Source organism: Thamnophis elegans, chromosome 1 (assembly GCF_009769535.1).
Source record: "Thamnophis elegans isolate rThaEle1 chromosome 1, rThaEle1.pri, whole genome shotgun sequence".
In the NCBI taxonomy this organism is placed as follows: domain Eukaryota; kingdom Metazoa; phylum Chordata; class Lepidosauria; order Squamata; family Colubridae; genus Thamnophis; species Thamnophis elegans.
The window spans coordinates 20,678,471-20,692,163 of NC_045541.1; the positions used below are offsets into that span (position 1 = coordinate 20,678,471).

The 13,693-nt window shown below is 40.2% G+C and overlaps 1 protein-coding gene and 1 long non-coding RNA gene across 2 annotated transcripts in view; one reads left to right on the forward strand and one right to left on the reverse strand.

Moving 5' to 3' along the window:
- The window catches only part of ZNF385B (zinc finger protein 385B), a 239,539-nt gene that overhangs the window by 25,825 nt on the left and 200,021 nt on the right, over window positions 1-13,693 (forward strand). The window lies entirely within an intron of this gene.
- Window positions 12,348-13,693, reverse strand: part of LOC116504518 — a 35,199-nt gene continuing 33,853 nt past the window's right edge. The window contains exon 2 of the long non-coding RNA XR_004254818.1: window positions 12,348-12,797. This is a non-coding gene — a long non-coding RNA (uncharacterized LOC116504518). The remainder of the gene's footprint in view (window positions 12,798-13,693) is intronic.

The following is a 13,693-nucleotide window of genomic DNA, read 5'->3' on the forward strand; positions in this document are numbered from 1 at the left end:
GAAATTCAAAATAACAAAAGGAAAAATTTGGACAATTTGCGAATGGATTCTGAGCTTGTGGTTTGATTCTTGGTAATTTTCGACAAACTATTGATTTGATTGCATAGAGGAACAGTAAAAGCCACTTACTGTAGAAAAGAAACATAATAACATTTTGCAACAAAGCTGGTGAAGAAGGGTATGGTCCTTTTCTACTATTTGACTTCAGTTTGTCTACAGCTGAGGAAGAAAATAAAGGATCTTCAAAGTGGACTGGACTATTTTAGGACCTAATATTAATGAGTGGAAATAAGAAGAGGGACTGAATTAATTGTGGTAAAACAAAAAGATACTAAAAGTGTTTTAAACTTGATCATGGAGGGTGGGTTGTTCGAGAAATTGTTAGAAATGTTAAAATATGCATGAAGCAGCATTAAAAAGGTAATAAAGAGCCAGAAAAGGAGTCAGAAAAATTGTTGAAACAGGAGAGGAACAGATACGGAATGCAAATGAACAAGAAACTAACAAGTCATCACAGGATGGAAGCTGTTTAAAGTACAAAGCTGCCTTTTCGAATTGACTGATAGGAATTTTGTCAATGTCAAAAGTGTATAAGTGCTGTTCCAGAAGTTTTGGAATTGTATCCAAGGTGCCAATTATTAATAGTAAATTGGTTACAATTGCAATCATTGTATCAATCTGGCAATACATGATTGCAATTTGGCACTTGGAATTGGCTCACATTTACAATTTGGTTGTTAGTTGAGGCTTACTCAACATATATATGTATTTGTATGTATGTATTTACAAATACACAGACATACACAGACAACAATAGGTCAAGATTCTATTCTGTTTGTCATACATTTATATATGCATCTGAAACAGTAGTGGATTTCAAATTTTTTTAGAACCTATTCTTTAGGTGTGCCCTATTTTTTGGGCGTGGCTTGGTGATCAGTGACTGGGTGGGAGTGGCCAACTTGTAAAATGTGATGAAACTCATTTAACAATGATCTTGTTTAGCAACCAAAATTTTGGGCTCAATTGTGATCATAAGCTTTCTTCCTTCCTTCCTTCCTTCCTTCCTTCCTTCCTTCCTTCCTTCCTTCTTTCTTTCTTGTGTCTCTCTTCCCCACTTACTTTCTCCTTCCTTCTTTCTTGTGTCATTCTTTCTTCCTTCTTGAGCAAATCATCTGCCTCCTCTTCTTTAGGGTCAGAGGCAGATTGGCTGTGGCAGCCCGGCCTCAGCTACCTTTCCCCAAACCAGCGCTACTCCCACCTCCCCGGTGTCCGAGCTGCAGCAAGCAAAGTGCCGCTTCAGCGGCACTTATCTCCAGCTAGGCTGCAAAGCACAGGGAGTGGAGAGCAGCCATGCCCACAGAAGCAGAGAGCAGCTGCAAGTGCTGCTGCTACCCCGCTGTTGCTGCTGCTGGTGATAGTAATAGCAGACATGGACGCATCTTTGCTGTATGTTTCGCCACACCCAGTCTCGTGGGAGGTGAAATGGGAGGCGCCCAGCCAGCAGAGCCTCCGGGTGGAAAGCAGGTGAAGGGCGCAGTGGTGGGAGAGGCTGGCCGTCCCCAAAGCCAGCTCTCGAGGAAGGAGGCAGAGATGAGGCCTGGGGCTCCTTCCTCTGAGAGCTGCAGGCAGCAGGTTACCACCCGTTGCAGGTGCCCAGGGCAGCCTCGGCCTCCCCCGCCTCCCCGACATCTGCAGGCCCGCGCAACCTCCCCGCCAGCCCACCAATCTGGGGAGTGTAGATGCTTCCAGTTCTGCTGGGTGGCTGCTCCTTCATGCGCTATTACTGGCTGCAGTTGGGCTTTTGGCAGCCTCGCTTTCTCCTGGTGCCCCTTCCCGGCTGGGAGACACTCTGGGACAGCCCCGCTGCACCACCCTGGCCAGGAGCTGGGTTGGTCAGCAGCCTGCGCACCGCAGCCACGTGACCTTTATAAATGAAAATTAACCAAGTTCTTTTAAACTTTCCATTTCAATGAGAATTTTTCTAAAACTTCGAGAGAATGAGCGAGCGGCGACCGGGTGGGCAGGGGGATTGAGCGGGGGGGGGGCATGCCAGGGGAGGGACTGTTCTGGTACAGGGCCTTTGGAGGCTCTGGTACACAAACGCACACCGGATTTCTGGCACTGGCCAGACTGCCTGAAACCCACCTTTGATCTGAAACCTTGGGAGAAGTTCTCTGGAATTTTTGGTTGTTAGGAATTCTGGTGAAGTTATTGGGAATTTTTTACCTCTGTGGATCCTCCTAGTCAGTTGAAAGATTGAACAGAGAACAGTTATTGAACTTGTTTTGAAATGTCATTTCCCTTTAAAACTCAGTCATGTATGAAGCTAGTATCCCAAATATACCAATTCCTAAACATGTCAGTTTTAAATAATAATTTCTAGTTTCTATATCTGGACAACTATGGTATGGTTGGTAGTTTTTCTTAGAAGGATCAGTGAGTCTATACCAGGGGTGTCAAACTCAAGGGGGGGATGCAGCCCGCAGGGCTTAGATCTGACCTGCGGGCCTGGCCTGGAAACAGTGAAGGTCCAGCCCGCAATGCCTCTGCCAGTGAAAATGAAACTTGGGAGGGCTGTGTGCGGCCATCCCAAGCTCCATTTTTTTCTGGCAGAGGGTTGCAGGATGCTGTCACAGCCAATAATGGAGCTTGGGAGGGCCGCAGCTAGCACTCCCAACTCTGTTTTCGCTGGCAGAGGGTTTGCAGGAGGCCGTTGCGGCCAAAACAGAGCTCGGGAGTTTGTTTTCGCTGATAGAGTGCTCGGGCCACCACAGGCACACCTGATACTAGTGACGTTGAGCTGGCCACACCCACCCTGGCCATACCCACCCCGGCCCCCCAATGTCAAACACAACCCTGATGCAGCCTTCAATGAAATTGAGTTTGACCACCCTTGTCTATACTGTTAATTGGGGCCAATAAGAAGGTCATGTTCCTTTTTTATACAACTTCACTGATTTCTTGTCAGCTTCCTGCAAATTTCTAAATTTTGATTTTAATTAATACATTCATATCTAAGTTCCCAAACTATTGGAAAATTCACATTCTCCCATACGAGATTGTTCAAACCCTTTTCTTGGTTCTGATTAGAAATATTCACTATGAGTTTGAGACATGCCTTTTTGGTGACTATTCTCAGACTTTTTAGATCCTTGCTAAAGGAGATTAGACTCTTTTCTTAATTGTCTTTTCATCAACAGATCAAACTCTTAATTATTTAGGAGGCATTTGATCTTAAGCTGATTTGTCTCCTGAGCAGAATTTCAACTATGTGTTTATTTCTTTTTATTTATGTTTGTGTATCTGTATATCCTTATATAAAAACATTTTGAATTCATGCTCTCTTTTATCCTTATTTTTTACTATCTTTATTTACTTTGAGTGCCATTTTTGGCAGAAAGTTGGGGTATATATATTCAATAAATAATTAAACAAGTTGTCTAATTTTCCAAGATGGATGTAGCACTCTGTATATATACAGAGCTAAACCATTAGTTTTATGTACCAAATGTAAAGCTGACATCAGAGAAGAGGAAAATAATAGTGCTTTTGTTCTTGTATTGCTCCAGCAGTGCACAAATTCTCCTCAAAATTATAGGGCTTTCTTTTTCGATAAGTAAGCTAAATAAACTGCATGATCAAAGCAGATATTTTGCTTACTGTAGGAGGATAAAAGATGCAGGCACCAATAAACTGAATTAAGCAGTCAAAGCTTTATTGAATGTTAGTTAAACAGGTTGCATGGTCAAAGCTACCATTTTGCTTTCTATTTCTATACATCTCAGAAACATTGAATATGATGCTGCTCTTTTGCATGAGAAATATTGTATATAAATTGGCATATTTAACTAGCATAATAATGTTGTAGGTTACCTTCACAATGTTTGTGACGTTACCATAAGTTTTTAGTCGATAGCTTGAAACACAGAAATAGGAAGCATATTTATTTACAGATAAATAAAAGATAACATATGAAACATTATGATCTTTTATTTGCTTTTGTATCTGAAGCAATAGTTTCCTTATCTTTTTCACTAGATGATCAAACTCTGGACTTCCAGGGAAGGTTCCACCACAAAACCGCGGTAGACAAAAGCGCGCTCGACGAAAGCGCGTACGTGACGTCATCACAGCGCGATGAAAACATCGCGCTGTGATCGATAAATGTAAAAATAAAGCGAAAACCTTACCCTAACCCCCCAAAACCTAACCCTAAACCTAACCCTTAACCTAACCCTTAACCTAACCCTAAATCTAACCCTAAACCTAACCGTTAACCTAACGCTAAACCTAACGCTAACCCTTAACCTAACGCTAAACGTAACCCTAACGCTCTAAACCTAACCCTAACCCTTAACCTAACCCTAACCCTAATCCTAAACCTAACCCTTACCTTTATGTGAATGGGCTTGCTTTAATTTTAATTTTATTTCAATTTTTAATTTTTTTCGTCGCGCTGTGATGACGTCAAATGCGCGCTTTCGTCGAGCGCGCTTTTGTGGACCGCGGTTTTGATGGGTCACGCCAGGGAAGCCACAGAGAACTGAAAATGGCTTCACAGTGAGGGTAGCCAATGATCGCAGTTGAATGAGAAGTCAGTGTATCATCTTCATATTTATTGCATTCTTCCCTTTTTAGCCATTCAGAAACATATCATACGCCTATTTTTAATTCATTTCATTAATTAATCAATTGTTCTCATACTTTACAGTATGAAAATGGTTGGCTATGACATAAATAAACCACCTCCCCTTTTATGTAATATATGTTTGTATGAAAAAGTCAAAGGATTTTATGCTTGTGATATCTGTCTATCTAATTTAATTGTATTAAGATTTCTAACAATATAAAAAGGGAAATATTTTTAAATAAAAATAATTATAGAAGTATCAAAAATTTCTGACATTTTGCAAGATTCTTTCCACTATTTTTTAAAAAAATCTTTCTTTTGAAAAGGCTGGATGTCATCTGAGTATGTTGTAGTGACCCTTTGTTTCATTATGCCATATCTCTTCCTGTACTGTTTTGTAAATTCACCTATTAAGATGAAATGATTCTGTAATCCCTTGAAGACTTTTTAAATGAAAATACTAGAGAAGGGTAGATTTTGTTGTTGTTATTTATTTGTGTCTTGTAAATTAGCAGACAGAAGAAAATTCACATTACTTACTCTATATGCTGGTACTGTGATATATATCACACCATAACATATATACCATTATATTAATGAAGTATTAACAAATTAATGTAATATTTTACTAGAGATGAATGCTCCAGGATATATGAATGCTCCTGAGTTGGCTATTGTATCTCTAGTTGAGGCCAATCAGTTTTTTTTTAAAGATGCCAAAAAGGGGATAAAAGTCTTAACAGACTTTTATTATTTTTTTGTCATTTCAGTATATCTAAAATAAAGATACCAGAAATGTTATATTTAAACTAAATCTTTAAACAGAATATATGCTGGTTAAGAAGTCACTTCTGACATATTTCAGAAATTTAACCTTATATAAAGTTAGCCATTTAAGCAAATCTTTTACTTATTGTCTGTCTGTCTATATATCTATATATCTATATATCATCTGCTTCTTTTTCCTAACCCTAGTAGAGATTTAAGATTGTTTCTCAATGGATCTGCTCTAAAACTTTATATCAAATGAAAGCAATACCAAATTTCAGTGGGGCCAGGTTGCCTCTTCATGTGTCAAGCAGAAGAGGAAAATAAAGAAGAATATTAAAAATCTCAAAAAATAATGAATTCTCTTTCCTGAAAGTCCCAACACTCTTCTATCCAAGAGCACAGACCTTGTGATCTTATTCATTGAAATAATTAAGATAATTTCATTTGCAAAATGCTGTTTCAGTGTCTCTTCCTTTAAATTGCTTCCTTTTTAGTTATGCTGAATCAATCTATATTTTGTGATTGTAGAAATTCAATTTCCCTATAAACAGAATACAATACATGATCCTACTATTTATATTAGATCAGGGGTGGGTTTCAACCAGTACGGACCAGTATGGACCGGTACAGACCAGTATGGAGTGATATGGCTGTACCGGATGATGAAATTCAGCGTGCCTTCCCATACCATTGGTCAGGAGGCCTCATACTGGAACGCTCCCTCCCCTCGTTCGCTCTTTCACTTGCTCTGCCCATCCGCACGATGCTGCTGAAAAGTTCTCAGAAGAAGTACCAGAAGAAGAAAGAACTGTTGAGAGGCTGGGGTGGGTTGGGGGAAGATGTTGGGGAAGAGGTAAGAGGCAGAGGGGCTGCTAGAAGAGTATGTGCATGTGCACAGTCTGTGGGTTTTAAAAACATCTGAATGAATCCAGGAAGAGGGAAGAGGCAGAGGGGCTGGAAGATACTATAGGAACACACATTTCCAGCCCCTCTGCCTCTTCTCTCTTCCTGGATTCACTCAGAGGTTTTGAAAACTCACAGCCTGTGCACACACAAGACATTTTGAAAACTCAAGCCTGTGCACACGCACACACTCTTCCACTCTTTTAAAAACATCTGAGTAAATCCACAAAGAGGGAAGAGGCAAAGGGGCTGGAAGTGTGTGTGTGTGTGTGTGTGTGCACAGGTTGTAAGTTTTAAAAACATCTGAGTGAATCCAGGAAGAGGGAAGAGGCAGAGGGGCTGGAAGTGTGTGTAAGTGTCTGTGTGTGTGTGTGTGTTTGTGTGTGTGTGTGTGTGCACAGGCTGTGAGTTTTAAAAACATCTGAGTGAATCCAGGAAGAGGGAAGAGGCAGAGAGGCTGGAAGTGTGTGTAAGTGTCTGTGTGTGTGTGTGTGTGTGCATGAACAGGCTGTGAGTTTTAAAAACATCCAAGTGAATCCAGGAAGAGGGAAGAGGCAGAGGGGCTGGAAGAGTGTGTGTAAAGTGGTCAGTAAGGCAAGGACAGCCATAAGGCAAGCGGCAAGGACAGCCATATTTCCTCTGTAAGTAGGTGTTTTATTGTTTTGTGTACTTATTTTATTCTTATTTAAGTAGTAAGTGCACAAAATAATAAATTTCCTTTTTTATATCTTCTTTTTGTAGGTCATTCTTTGGGGCAAAGAATTCAATGATATTGATGTGGCCACTCCCACCCAGTCATGTAACTGCCAAGCCACTTCCACTCAGTCACATGACTGCCAAGCCACTCCCACCCATTCACATGACCACCAAGCCATTCCCACCCGGTCACATGACCACCAAGCCACTCCCACAAAACAGGCCACACCTACAGAATAGGTTCTAAAAGTTTTTGAAACCCAGCACTGTATTAGATATAGCCCCCTAAATATATGCCATTTGTTTATAAACATGCAACCACTCTAGTACTGCAATACTTTAATATTTTTTACTTCTCATTTTTGGTCTAGAATTATTGAATAATTCTCTGTAGCAGAATAATTTGGCTACTGATAAGCATAAAGTTTGGGGGGTGTTAATATGTTCTTTTATTCTCCTAATATGACTGAGGTAAAATATTTTGCTTTTAAATCTTCTTTTTAGTGATAGAACATTGCTCTTATTTTCCTAATATGAAATAAACATGATTACAGTCAATATAAAGCAAATGTATTTTTAAAAGAGTCTCAACTACAGTTCATTCTGTAGTGCTTGTAGCATTTGTGAAAGTGCACATTCACATTGTGATTTTGTGAAGAAACATAAATATAAGACATTAACTTTAGAATATCATTAGCATGATCATGATGAAAAATGCATTCCCGTATCTGTCAAAAGAACCACAAGATAGGAAACTCTGCTTTAGGACTTGTAAGGATTAGGTTTCTTTGCCCTCATAAAGACACAAATCATCTACATTAGAAGTAATCTGTATTGAGGTACAAATTATAGCACAAAATCTGATCAAGTGGGTTTAAATATCCAGGGTTGGTAAACACCATATGACCACTGATTGGTCTGTGAGGGAGTATTAACTGAAAAATAATGATGGACTTTAATCCAAATCCCCAAATCCTAGCAACTGTAGTACCCCCATGGCTTCAGTCTGAAAGAAGACAGGAAACAGGAATTAAATACATCAGCGTTCTAAAAACTTAGTCTTAAGAGATTTTAGAATATGATGTATGTATTTTTATGTTCCCAGCCTCAAGTAATTTAAATACGTTTTTTGCTACTTTGGGGAGCAATGATTGGGCTTTTCTTTTGATTTCCACTGAGGCTGTTCACTGAGTTGATCACATTTCAAAGCATAGCTCTGAAAATAGAATTTTGTTCTGTTTCCCCTTTTCAATATATATTTAACACATTAATGTTTTGTATTAAATAATTCCAGAGGCATTGCACAAACAACACATTTGGACCAGTTCATTAAGTAAAATCACTTGCAGTGTATAGGTTTTTTTTTTTAAAAAAGTGATCAATTACAGCCTGCAATCTTTATTTTGAAATCATAGTTTATTTGTGAGGGTTTTTTTTTAAAGATTTGGGATAGTGCTTAAAACTGGTTCTAGAAAAAGCCAACCTTTGTTTCTCTGAAGATGGAGTAGCTGGTGCTAATTATATCTCTCTTCATCTATCAAACAGTTTTGCCACTAATGCACTACTTCCCCCCGCTCCATCAATGACATTCACCATTTTCTTTCTCCTTTGCTGATGGGGTGCATTGGTTTACACAGACCTGGGAATAGAACTGCTGAAACAGCTAAAGGAAAAATCACTCTGAAAATGATTTTTAGGAATGTAAAACCCGTTGGAATTCAAGCCACAAGTCTGTCTCCTTTTAAAAATTTGTAGGAACATGGGGTGGTCACTGATCACAAACCAGATGTCTTAGAACAGTGATAGCTAACCTTTTTCCCATCACGTGCCAAAAGCGGGGGGGAGCGCATGTATGTCTGTACCCACAACCATAATGCTATGCGTGCAACCTCCTGTGCGCATGCACATGCAAGCCCCCTGTGCGCATGCATGACCCCCCCCCGCTCTCCCCCTTGCTTTTGGCGCACGATGGACCCATTTTTCACCCTCCCCAGGCTCCAGAGGCTTTCTAGGAGCCTGGGGAGGGTGAAAACAGCCTCCCCCCCCCCGAAGGCCCAGAGGCTTCACTGAAGGCTCCGGAAGGTGAAAAACGGCCCTGTGGGCAACCTGGTAGTTAGTTCCTGAACTTTTGAGTTGCCCGTAGGGCCATTTTTTGCTCTCTGGAGCCTTCAGGGAAGCCTCCTGAAGCCTCCGGGGGGTGAAAAATGACCCAATGTGCAAACCGGAAGTCTGTTCCCGAACTTCCGGTTTGCTCATTGGGTTGTTTTTCGCCCTCCGGAGCCTTCAGAGAAGCCTCCAGAGGGTGAAAAATGGTGGGAAAATAAGGCCTAAGTCAGCACGCACTGGAGCTGACAGGACAATGCCTCATGTGCACTAACTAATGGCTCTGCATGCCACCTGCTAGTGGAGGTGACATTATTCCAGCTGAGCTTTTCAAAATCTTAAAAGATGACGCATAAAAGTACTACACTCAATTTGCCAACAGTGGCCACAGGATTGGAAAAGGTCAGTTTACATTCCAATTCCAAAGAAAGACAATGCCAAAGAATGTTCAAACCATTGCACCTTTGCACTCATTTCACATGCTAGTAAAGTTATGCTCAAAATCCTACAAGCTAGGCTCCAGCAGTATGTGGATCAAGAACTACCAAAAGGTCAGGCAGGATTTCGAAGAGGCAGAGGAACTAGAGATCAAATTGCCAACATACGCTGGATCATGGAGAAAGCTAGGAATTTCCAGAAAAACATCTAAGTCTGTTTCATTGACTATGTGGCAAGTTCTTAAAGAGATGGGAGCACCAGACCATCTTATTTGTCTCTTGAGAACCCTATATGCGGGTCAAGAAGCAACAGTGAGAACTCCACACAGAACTATTGATTGGTTCAAAATTGGGAAAGGAATCTGGCAAGGCTGTATACTGTCGCCCTGCCTATTTAACTTATATGCAGAGCACATCATGAGAAAGGTGGAGCTAGATGAATCAAAAGTTGGAATGAAGATTGCCGGGAGAAATATCAACAACCTCAGATATGCAGATGATGCCACTCTAACGGCAAAAAGTGAAGAGGAACTAAAGAGCCTCTTGATGCAGGTGAAGTGCAAAAATTGGCTTGAAACTCAACATTAAGAAAACTAAGATCACGGCATCTGGCCCTCTCAATTCCTGGAAAATAGATGGGGAAGAAATGGAGGTAGTGACATTTTTTTTTCTTGGGCTCCAAGATCACCATAGATGGGGACTGCAGCCAAGAAATTAAAAGACACTTGCTCCTGGGGAGGAAAGTTATGTCAAATCTAGACAGCATGCTAAAAAGCAGAGACATCACCCTGCCAACAAAAGTGCATATAGTCAACACTATGGTTTTCCCAGTTGCAATGTATGGCTCTGAAAGGCTGAGCATCAAAGAATTGAGGCCTTTGAACTATGGTGCTTGAGAAGATACCTGCAAGTCCCTCGGACTACAAGATGATCAAACTGGTCAGTCCTAGAGAAGATCAAATCTGACTGCTCTTTGGAAGACCAGATCCTGAAGATGAAACTCAAATACTTTGGCCACCTAATGAGGAGGAAGGGACTCACTGGAGAAGAGCTAATGCTGGGAAAGATTGAGGGCAAAAGAAGAAGGGGATGACAGAGAATGAGGTGGCTGGATGGAGTCACTGAAGCACTGAGCTTAAATGGACTCCGGGGGATGGTAGAGGACAGGAAGGACTGGAGGAACGTTGTCCATGGGGTCGCGATGGGTCAGACACGACTTCACAACTAACAACAAGAAGAAGGAGTATGTGAAGAGTATGTCCTTTTGAATAACTAAAACAAATGTATCTTTTTCCAGCCTCAAGTGGCTACTTCATAAACTGTGTCCAGTTGTCTCCAGGTGGCCATGTTAACTATGCTGACTAACAGTCCATAATGCTGGCATAAAATTATGCTGGAAAAAAATTTCTGTCTCAACTACAAATCCCTGCTTTGCCATGGTAATAAGGATGGAGACTGATGCTTTCCATACAGTACATTCAGTGTAGGAGAAGTTAAGAAATGTGATTGATTGATTCTCCTAGTTTCATTTGAATGGAGCTACTATTAAAGTATGGCTCTAACACTGTTTCAAAAGCTCATTAAATTTGAGATTATAAGGAATCAACATAAGACCTGGCTGGTTTTGGACATAGCTAGCCAGGCATTGCGTAGGCAGATGATTTTGCAGAAACCAGATCTTCAATCTTCTCTGCAGCCCAAGCCAAAACAGTTCCCAGCAACCTAAGGTGTGCCCTTGCAGTCTGAAGTAGTTGGCAGGGTTGACCATGACTGTTGCAATAACTACATTTTTGATGAAGCATTCTAGATTATATCCGCAGCAAAAGTTAAGAAGAGAAGCTGGCAAACACTGTTTTAACATTGGGACAGTTTAATTTGTCTTTAAACTGACTTTGCTTGGGTTTAGGATGACTTGAAGGCAATGTGAATGAGAATGTGCCATTAAAAATAGGGTTATTGGACAGACACAACTACTCTAAGCTGCTTCTTATTTTTCCAGGCTAAGTTTATCTTTCACTAATCGTTGTAGTATATTGCATCTTCTCCCAGGTCATCTCTATGCTCCTGTATATTCTGCTTTGAAAACTGCAGATTGGACTTGTTATACCTGTATATCAGTGGGTTGCCAATATTTTTACTACTGGTTCGGGAACTACTGGTTCAGGTGCATGCTTGCGCTCACGCACAACACTTCTGCACACGCGCAGAAGCATTCGAGCGGGTGGATGGAGCCTCCCGCCACCGCTACTACTGCTTCGCCCGATCCAGGCGGAACCGGGCGCAACCCACCTCTGCTGTATATAATAAGGGTTACTATACTATACTATACTATACTATACTATACTATACTATACTATACTATACTATACTATACTATACTATAACAAGGGTTAGGAGCGATAGAGGGGGAGGGGAAGTAGGTAGTAGAGGAGAATGTTGGAAGGAAGAATGTAAGTTGGAGGGGGTGAAAGAGGGTGTATGGTGGGTCAAGGTGGCATATTGGGTTTGTATTTTGGGGGGTATGGTCTATGAAAGCAAGGGCTGTGTTTATTATTCAATGTTATATGCCCCGGTCATGCACAGTATACATGTGATTGTATGAAATGAAATGGAAATGGAAATAAACGTATTTTACACAAGAACAAGGGTTATAAACGTGTTCCTGTGGGAAAGGGGGAGACATGGCTGATTTTTGTTCAGATTTCGGCTTTTAGAAGACTCCCATCCCCAACCTCCCAGTTACATCTTATCAAGTGCCTTCAAGTATCATCCTACTGGGCTCATTTCACAATTATTTCTGAAAAGTTTTTCAACATTATTATTTATTAAATGTATATGCTCTCTCTCACAGATAAGGCAACTCTGGCCATCTTCTAGAAAGTTAAAAGGTAAAATGAAAAGAATAAAAAATTAAAATCTGTATATAAAGTAAAACCTTTCTGAAATTCTGAATAATATTTTGTGTTGTCATTCCCAACACATTTTGGTGGCTAAGTCTCACTATATTATATCTTTGGGATCTGACAGCCTTGTTTAATACATTTGACGTCCTATAGCATTGGTTCATTTACGAACTCTGGGATATAATTTGATGCATTCAAATATTTTTTGTTCTCTTGTTACGTTGCAGTATTTCGTGATGGATAAATTCCTTGAATTTCCTCTTATTGCTTGCATCCTCACTCCAGAGTTATTTCAGATACAGAAATCCTAGTGGAGAAGCCAGAGGTATTTTATGAAGCAGCCACAAAATCCTGGAAAAAAACATACAGTTGTTGTTAGGACTGGTAGAGATATATTTTGTTATGCTTTTCTATGCCAACAAAGCTTTATTCCAGAAATTTGCAACTATGTCACTTACTTGTCCTCAGCAATTACCTTGAGAAGTCTTTCTAGATATGGATGTTTTATTTAGCCTTAGGCTAGTCACCATATGTAGACTGATCTATTTATTTACCATTGTAATTTGTAATTACAAAATATTAAGTAGTGATATATTAAAATTACAATCTTTTATCTGATGAAAAAATGATTGTGGCATTGTTTAACAATTGCATGAAGAGTTTACACTGCCCTTGACTTAAATATGAAAGGCTACTGTTGCACTTTACAAAAATAGAAATATGATGCTTGGAATCATAACCTTGGAAATATAACAAAGCAACAAGACAACTGCAGAAGGCCATCATTTGTTTTGCACCAAGATTTATGGAGGAATAACCATTTCTGTGCAGAACACAAATTCCCCATAGATCCTCTGACTTACATATGTCCAGGCAAATTACAAACTCTGCATTCTGTGACTTGCTTTCCCAATCTGGGAAATCAGTTTGCTTAAAAATGTTATTTTTAGTGCTTTCCAGATCAGTTGGGATTACAGTTCTCAGAAGTTCTAGACAATCAAAAGCTATTACAGAAGATATAGTTAGAGAATGAAACTAAGGGTAAACTAAGATGCAATATCACAGTTGTTTGGGGGAATCAGGTTCATCAGTGAATGGTTATTATATTATATAAAATCATATTTTAACAGGGGAGGAATGAGGTGTGGAAATGTTTAATTGTCCTCCATAATGCCTTTTTGAGTGGCAGCAATTGCACTAGGGCTGAAGTTGAGGCCTGGGGGCCTGAAGTAATCAAGAGCTGAAGT